General features: G+C 36.5%; 1 protein-coding gene across 1 annotated transcript in view; it reads left to right on the forward strand.

Moving 5' to 3' along the window:
- LOC106464952 (vinexin-like) overlaps positions 1 to 8,778 on the forward strand; it is a 214,069-nt gene that overhangs the window by 17,322 nt on the left and 187,969 nt on the right. The window lies entirely within an intron of this gene.

The raw sequence follows: 8,778 nt of genomic DNA on the forward strand, positions 1-8,778 counted from the left end.
CTGTGTATTGACAGATGTGTTTCGCTCTTCGATTACGATCTGATAAATCTTAATGAAAGTGTAAATTGCCAGAGAAGTGGAACGCACGAAATACAACTTGATACAAATTACTAAGGAGAAGAGAGAGAGAGAAAATTAAAAAAGGAAAAAGTGCAATGAAAAATAGAGCTGATAACATCAAGCATGGATCGTCGTTTCATTATTTATTTGCGTGAAAGAGCGGCGTAAATAAATTACAGTTCTAGCTGGAGAGATTGGCAAAACATATATATAGTTTCAGTCAACGCTAACCAAGAAACTATTACTATTATACAGCTGCATCCCGTCGTAGGCATTATGAACATTTAAAAAACAAATAACAGTATGCTCATTGTAGCCTGTAGGACGAATAGCAAAGCAACAAAACTACGCTTTGAATCAGGTAATCAGGAAGGTATCAAACATTAGCATCTAAAAAGTTATGCTTAAAAGATACTGAGTTATTCACTGTAAAGATATTCTTACTACTTTGAAATGTCGAAAGAAAACAATAGGCTAAGTTTTCGAATTATTATAACGATTTGCATATGTTCATATAGTGATATGAAAATTTTGGCGCCACGGGCGAAATGCATAGCATGTATAACTTGGGCTCCAATTATTCCACAGTGTGGTGTTATCGCAGATAGACTTGATTGAAAGATATGTCACAGCACTTTCCAGAGAAGGATATTCGTAAAGAGGGGAGATAGACTTATGATTGAAAGATATGTCACAGCACTTTCCAGAGAAGGATATTCGTAAAGAGGGGAGATAGACTTATGATTGAAAGATATGTCACAGCACTTTCCAGTGAAGGATATTCGTAAAGAGGGTGGGGGGGGGCGGTGTTGCACAGCGACTTCACGCTATGGACTTGTAGTCGGGTGGTTATGAAATGCTTTTGTGTGCTTGAGCAACACACTTTATCCTAATTATTTCAATCTATCCAACTGATAGGAGGGAGGTTAACCTGCGATGAATTGACATCTCGTCCAGGGAAAATGTTTCACCATTTTCTTGTGCCAATGAATGCCGGAGTTCAGCACCGGTTCCTAAGTGTAGTATCGACAAATGAGAAGTTTGATCGTTGTCTTTTTATATTCGTAGAGCAAGTTTATTAAACGATATTTTGAAGAAAAAGAAGACGTTCGGTGTTCTTTGTGAAAACATAAAGACTCGCACAACAAAGCCAAACCTCAAGTTAGTGCGTCAAATCTCCTCTTCTGGAGGGCGAAGACTATGATGGTAAATAAGGATCTGAATCTGATGAAGGCTTACAAGCCAAAAGCTCACTAGGTCCTAACCACGTGTCAAAATGAACGATTAATTTATCAAGGAACAATAGACAAAAAAAACTGATAATATCACACACACACTTGTACAAATGACTTAAACTACACTACTTGTAATACAATACTTTCTGACAGCTTCGCTTCAAGATGAAACAGTTTGGTTAAATTTCCAGGAAACTTTAACTTTAATACCACTTGGCAGCTTTGCTTCAAGATAAAATAATTGAGTAAAGGATAAAAAACTATATAAAAGGCCCATCCATACCCTATCGTTTCTTCCAACAACAAAAACTCTAAGTAAAGCCCATCTATACATTATTATTTCTTGTCAACAATAGGTAACGTCTATTTATTTTTGTATCAACAATAGACCTTAGGAAGATCCACCAATACTTCACTGTTTCTTATATACAATAAAAGCTCTGGATAAAGTCACCCGAGCAAGACTGTTTATTATTAACAATAGATACTACAGGCTAGGTCCACCCATAAAACAAAATCCTTCCATATATATTTTTATATCAACAATAGATGCTCTAGATAAGTTCTACCAATACATTATTGCTAGTTATCAACAAAATATACTTTGTCATAAATAGATAGTTTAAGCAGATATCACATTTATATTACTGTCTCTCATCAACAGAAGATACTCTACTGTTTCTGCTGTCTGTTACTACCTAGTATAACAGAAAGAGTTTAAATCAGCTTTTGTTCTATACTATTGACTACTAATAACATATAAAAATGTAAATGAACTACTGCAGTCTGTCACTACCTAATATCAACAATAGAGAGTTTAAATGTTGATCTGCTCACTGTTGTTACCTAATATTATTAATAGAGAGTTTAAATGTTGATCTGCTCTCTGTTGCTACCTGCTATCAAGAATAGAGTGTTTAAATGTTGATCTGCTCTCTGTTGTTACCTAATATCAACAATAGTGTTTAAATGTTGATCTGCTCTCTGTTGCTACCTGCTATCAAGAATAGAGTGTTTAAATGTTGATCTACTCTCTGTTGTTACCTGCTATCAACAATACAAAGTTTAAATGTTGATCTGCTCTCTGTTGCTACCTAATATGAACCATAAAATTTAAATGTTGATCTGCTCTCTGTTACTACCTGCTATCAAGAATAGAGTGTTCAAATGTTGGTCTGTTCTCTATTGCTACCTAATATGAACCATAAAATTTAAATGTTGATCTGCTCTCTGTTGCTACCTAATATCAACAATATAAAGTTTAAATGTTGATCTGCTCTTTGTTGCTACTCGCTATCAACAATAGTGTTTAAATGTTGATCTGTTCTCTGTTGCTACCTAATATTAACCATAAAATTTAAATATTGATCTGCTCTGTGTTGCTACCTAATATCAACAATAGTGTTTAAATGTTGATCTGCTCTTTGTTGCTACCTAATATCAACAATAGTGTTTAAATGTTGATCTGCTCTTTGTTGCTACTCACTATCAACAATAGTGTTTAAATGTTGATGTGCTCTATGTTGCTACCTAATATCAACAACAGAGTTTAAATGTTAATCTGCTCTCACTTGCTACTTGCTATTAACAATATAGAGCTTAAATGTTGATCTGCTCTCTGTTGTTACCTAATATCAACAATAGTGTTTAAATGTTGATCTGCTCTCTGTTGCTACCTAATATGAACCATAAAATTTAAATGTTGATCTGCTCTCTGTTGGTACCTAATATGAACCATAAAATTTAAATGTTGATCTGCTCTCTGCTGCTACCTGCTATCAACAATAGAAAGTTTAAATGTTGATCTTCTCTCTGTTGCTACCTAATATGAGCAATACAGTTTATTTAAGCTTCTGCTGTCTGTCACTTCCTACTATCACCGACATATTTTAAATTTCTAGTATGTTATTACCTACTATCCATAATAGAGCTTATATGAGTATATATATTACAACCTACTCTCTACAAAACTGTTTAAATGAGCTCCTGTTATCTCTTGCATCCTTCTATCAGCTAATAGTTTAACGAATTACTATTACTAACAAAGAATCCACTCGAGTTCCAGGTTTCTTTATTATTTTATAAAGTAAAAAGACTTGGATAAATCTTTATCTTATGTACTTTGAAAAATTAACTGAAAAAAAAAATGCTTGCACCTATATTAAAGCGTACGATAAAGCAACGCATACAAAAGCATCTACATGGAAAATTGTGTTTTAATCAAAATCATGCAAATTTCCGTAGATTGTTTTCCGAAGTTTACCTAGCAATTCCTTTATATTTTATTTCTTAATTTTGGATTCGTGTTTTGGAGCATTAAAGTATTCGTTTTCTTCCCAAATTGAAACATTAAAACAATGGAATATATTTTCGAAGGATCTTTTTTAGCACTGCTGCGAAAGGACAAAAATACCATCTGGCAGTGACAAGGCTTAACGTTGATGTTATATTGGCTTGTGTGGCTAGACGCCGTCAAACAGCAAGAGGGGTGGTTGTAGGTGTTGAAAGAAGATCTACAGTTGTTGTCAAGAAGGAAAAAATACATGCTTGTTTGTGGCTATGAAGGGGAACATTGTTTAACTTAACTGTATATCTGTTTTTACCATTAACTCACTGTGTATATAGTCTTCAAATGCATTCTTTCGCCGCGCTTTTTGTGAATAACGGTGATTATATATTTTTGTAATTATAATTTTGTGCCACGAAGCTTGATAATTCGTGGAAAGGTTCTCTCGGCCGTGTAATAGAGCAGTGATTAATATCTAAACGTTCGAATTTTGTTCTATTTATTTATTGGTAGAATAGGATGCACGAATTTCATGCTTAATAAATTGGAAAGAGACTACAGCGATGCTAATTTTGGCTAACATGGGAATACTTTATTAAATATTATAGTTCCGTTGTTATGTTGATAATGCAGCTTTCATGGATATTAAAATTTGCTCGAAGCGTAAGCGTAAGTAAGGCAGCATCTTTAGAATACTGTCAAACATATTAAAATACTTTAAAATTTCAGGATGACACATAGTCCTGCGAAGCTAGAGTTTTACTTATTTAGAAAAAAATAAGATCGTGTCTGAAGAAAATAAAAATTACAAAATACACAAAGTGTACAGATTCAATTAATATACAGCAGCTTTGGATTGATTACAATCTTAACATCTTCTCATATCTCTGGTCAAGGATAAGTAATATATCCTTTGGAATATATCCAATCCTTTTGAAATTAAGATTGTTTTAGAAAACTGGCGAATAGAGCAATAGATGTAAATATTAAGATAACTGCTCAAAATAAGTTGATGTTTATAATTCCTATCGCTAATTGTTTTGTTCTCTCTTTTAGTTTTTTAAATCTCTTACGGGAATTGTTCGTACTCAAAAACAATAGATTAGAGTTCAAGGTTTATTGCGTGAAATAATGTTATTGTTAAAATGGGGAAAAAAATTTATTCACGTTTATTAGAAACTCTTACCGTGAAAGCTAGTCGCTGTAAACGATATAATATTAACTGGGTTTTAGGGGTTTATCGCAGTATTTATAATATCCATACAAAATCGTTTGTTTTGTTTTGTTTTTGAATTTCGCGCAAAGCTACACGAGGGCTATCTGCGCTAGCCGTCCCTAATTTAGCAGTGTAAGACTAGAGGGAAGGCAGCTAGTCATCACCACCCACCGCCAACTCTTGGGCTACTCTTTTACCAACGAATAGTGGGATTGAACGTCACATTATAACGTCCCCACGGCTGAAAGGGTGAGCATGTTTGGTTTGACGGGGATTCGAACCCGCGACCCTCAGATTGCGAGTCGAGCGCCCTAACCACCTGGCCATGCCGAGACTTACAAAATCGACGAGTCATTTTTTCAAAGGAACTTTTGTTTTTAAAATTTAAATTCCATCACGCGTCGCTACTTTTTTCCATAAGGCCTCAGTTCGTACATAAAATTATATAACTGGTTGCTTTCCACCACTTGACAAATTGATTTTAATATTTATAGAACAGTAGACGACAGGATGAAAAAATAAAATTCAAACGTTTGAATTTCCTTAGGGAAAGAACGCGTTATACATTAGACATAATGATTAAACAGAATTCTACCTATGATGCTCCAGTGACTTATTTTATGGAAGATAGAACTCGTAACCAATAGCAACCCCGATTGAAGGGTAGTATTGTAACTGATTGGTTTCCTGTTACTGATCACTTATAATGTTTGTTTTTTTTTCTATTACTTTTTCAATATTCGCAGAGAAATTAGGTTACTAAGCTGAGTTAAATATACTATCAAGCCGAAAATAATTATTTCTTTGTATTTAGTAGCCTGTTTGAAAAATTCACTTACATGTGTAGTAATTTAAACGCTCATAGTCGATTACAGACTCATAAGTTAGTGAATGTCATAGATATTATTCATAATAGTGTAACAAACTATACACACAAGGGAACAAAACTTAAACAAGCGTGATATACGGAAAATAACATTTTCCTGTGACATCGAGTTCTTAGGATAATATCCATTTTTACTGTTTCGAACAGAACTTCTCGTTAACTGCTAAGGAAAAATTGATTTATGTTCTTACTGAGATCCGGGTTGTTATGCTGATGCATACACTTACAGTGGGTCAACTGTTAAAAAGTCCACTTGGGAGTTCCGTCTAATTGTGTCCATTATAAATCACCGATAATTTATTTGCACGGTAAACATTTCTTTTCTTTTCGTCTTTTTGCTTCTTGTAGGAAAGAAGGAAAACTTAAATGCTCATGATCGCATGTGAGGCAGTAGTTGTACGAATGTCCCGTGAATCTTAGCTTGCTTCTTTTTTTTCATAGAAAATAATCTTTACACGTCTGATTGCTTTGTGGTCATTTTTACCAACTTCTTTGTTTGGTATTCCAAACCTGGCGTGGTATGAATAGAGTTTTATGTGTTTGTGCTTGTAAAGTGTGCATTCGCAAAGCTACACAATGGGCTATATGTGCTCTGCCCACCACGAGTATCGAAAGCCGAATTCTATCGTTGTAAGTCCGTAGACATACCGCTGTGCCACTGGGGGGCCTATTCATTCGCGATGGAAAGTGAGCAATAGATAACGAGTCCTACTTCCCCAAATGTCTTATGCGATTTTTATCCTTATCACTTCGTGATTGGACGTTCAAAGTATTTACTGGAATTATATTTGTATTTAGTGTTCGTGTTGTTCTACAGTGAGAAATATTAGAACATTTGTATTGGAGAAAATAAATGGGATGTTCTAGGATGCTTACAACCATGTTTAATTTTTGTATTTGAAAGGATAACCAATATTCATTCGAATTAAACATTAGTTTTCTGCCAATACGTTGTTGCAATACTGTACATGTGTGGCGTGTGTTTCATGTGTGCACATGCCTTTTATTGAAATATGAGTTAAGCCTTGATTGATTTTTATGTTGACAGGAGTTTGTAGATTTTTGGACACGCTTCTGACTTCGTGGAATGATTGAATCTGTGCTTAGTTGTGTTCCTGAGAATAAATTCCAATTATGAAATTTATTAATAGATATCACTGACGACTGGACAAAGTCAACAGGTCTATTAATTACCATATTTGTGAAAAGAGACATTCAACTATCTGTTGCTGACTTTAGAATGCTACGAAGAAAAAGTTCCAGTGTCAGAGAAGAGGCAGCTCGTGCTTTACATCAGTCCTGATATATTGGTAACTTGGCTTCGCAAAACTGCTTTGTCAACCAAACTCAACAAACAATTTTATCAAGCACCTAACCAGTGTGTGAGAATATCGCCATGTGTTCATCTACCATGTCATCGAAAAGCCCCCCTTGAGGTGGTTTCCTGTACGTGGTGAGGGGACCTCCCAGGGAAGGTTCTGTATTTTCAGTTTAGCTCCTCTGGGATCTGAACTCTTCCCAACTGCATTGGTTTCCAGTGGACCCATTCCCATGCTCGGCAGGTCAGATGTCAAAGCCAAAAGGAATCTTGGATTAAGTTTACAACCAACATCTCTTCTACCACAAGTTCCAATGTCATATGGGACAAGATGTGGAAGGTCAATGGGAGGCATGCTTCCCATCTCCTTTCCATCTTGCTCTCCAATGGTCAGGAAGTTGCTGATGTACAGAGCATCGCCGATACTCTCGGCGAGAGCTTTTCTCATCTTTCCAGCACTTCTGTTTCTTCCCCATCTTCTTAGCCATCAAGTCTCGAACAGAGAGATCGCCTCTTTCCTTTGGGCCAATCATCTCTATACTATTATCGCCCCCTTAAACTAGTGAAACTCGAACTTACTCTTCATTGGTCTGGCAGCACGTCGGTTGGACCTGATGATGTTCACTATGAGATGCTGTGCCATCTCTCTCTCCTGCCTCTCTTGCTCTTCTTCTTGTTGTCTTTAACCGGATCTGGCAGGAGAATGTTTTTTCTGATGCTTGGCACCAGGCTATTTCCTTCCTTTTTCTAAGCCTGGGAAGGATCCCAAGATTGCATCTGTTTATCGCCCAATCACTTTGGCTAGCTGTCTCTGTAAGGTCTTAGAGAGGATGGTTAATATTCGTCTTGTTTGGTTCCTTGAATCAAACAACCTCCTCTCGCCCACTCAATGTGGGTTCCGTCGACAGCACTCCACCATGGACCACCTGATTCGACTTGAGACCTCGATAATGGAAGCCTTTCTCAAGAGAGAACATCTTGTTTCTGTTTTCTTCGACCTTGAGAAGGCTTACGACACTATGTGGAGATACAGCATTTTGTGGGACCTCCAGTCATATGAGTTTTGTGGCCATCTTCCCAATTTTATTCATAACTTTTTATTTGACAGGCGATTCCAAGTCCTTGTGGGTTTGACACTTTCTCATTCTTTTACACAAGAACTTGGAATTCCTCAGAGCTGTGTTTTGATTTTTCGGTATCAAGATCAGTGTTATCACTATACAACTTCCTTCTACTGTTGCAAATTGGCTCTATGTTGACGACTTCCACATCTCATGTTGGTCTTTGAACATGAGGTTTATTGAGCGGCGGCTTCAGACTGCCCCCAATTGCTTGTTGAAGTGGACTACAGCAAATACTTTTACCTTTTCTTTTTCCAGAACCATTTGCATGCATATTTACCACCAATCGGGTTTACACCTCGATTCCTAGCTCTGTCTTGGTGATGTTGTTCTTCCCGTGGTCCCTAAGGCAAAATTATTGGGGCTTAACTTTGACCATAAGCTTACTTTCATTCCACACATCAAACAGCTACGTGTCAAATGTACAAGGGCACTGAACATCCTCCATGTCCTCTCTTCCACCTCTTGGAGAGCAGATCAATGTTCTATGCTAAAGGTCTATCATGCCCTCATTCGATTCAAACTGGACTATGGGTTTCTGGTCTATGATTCTGTCAGGACCTTAGCCTTGAAGATGCTGGACCCCATTCATCACCTGGGGCTTCGGATCTGCATGGGGGCTTTCTGCACTTCTTCAGTCCAGAGTTTGTACACT

This window comes from Limulus polyphemus, unplaced genomic scaffold, assembly GCF_000517525.1.
Source record: "Limulus polyphemus unplaced genomic scaffold, Limulus_polyphemus-2.1.2 Scaffold1, whole genome shotgun sequence".
Classification (NCBI taxonomy): domain Eukaryota; kingdom Metazoa; phylum Arthropoda; class Merostomata; order Xiphosura; family Limulidae; genus Limulus; species Limulus polyphemus.